Genomic DNA, 293 nt, shown 5'->3' with positions numbered 1-293 from the left:
CTTGCTGCTTATCGTCAGCTGCACCAGCAGCGCTATGCTGAGCGGCTGCTGAAGGAAGCAGAAGAGACAGAACAAATGAGGAGACAGAGAGAAGAGAGGGTGTGCTTTGCTGCTGCTGCTGCTGTTGCTGCTGTTGCTGCTGCTGCTGTTGCTGCTGCTGCTGCTGCTGTTGCTGCTGCTGCTGCTGATGCTGCGACAGGCTGGTGCTCGCAATACCCGTGGCAGCTCAGCAGCAGTTGTTGACCTTGCTGCTGCTGCAACTACTGCCGCCGCTGCTGCTGCAACTACTACCA

The sequence above is a fragment of the Eimeria mitis genome, genomic scaffold (assembly GCF_000499745.2).
Source record: "Eimeria mitis Houghton genomic scaffold, Emh_scaff4383, whole genome shotgun sequence".
NCBI lineage: Eukaryota > Apicomplexa > Conoidasida > Eucoccidiorida > Eimeriidae > Eimeria > Eimeria mitis.
The sequence above is the reverse complement of the archived record's forward strand: the minus strand, read 5'-3'. Positions refer to the sequence as shown.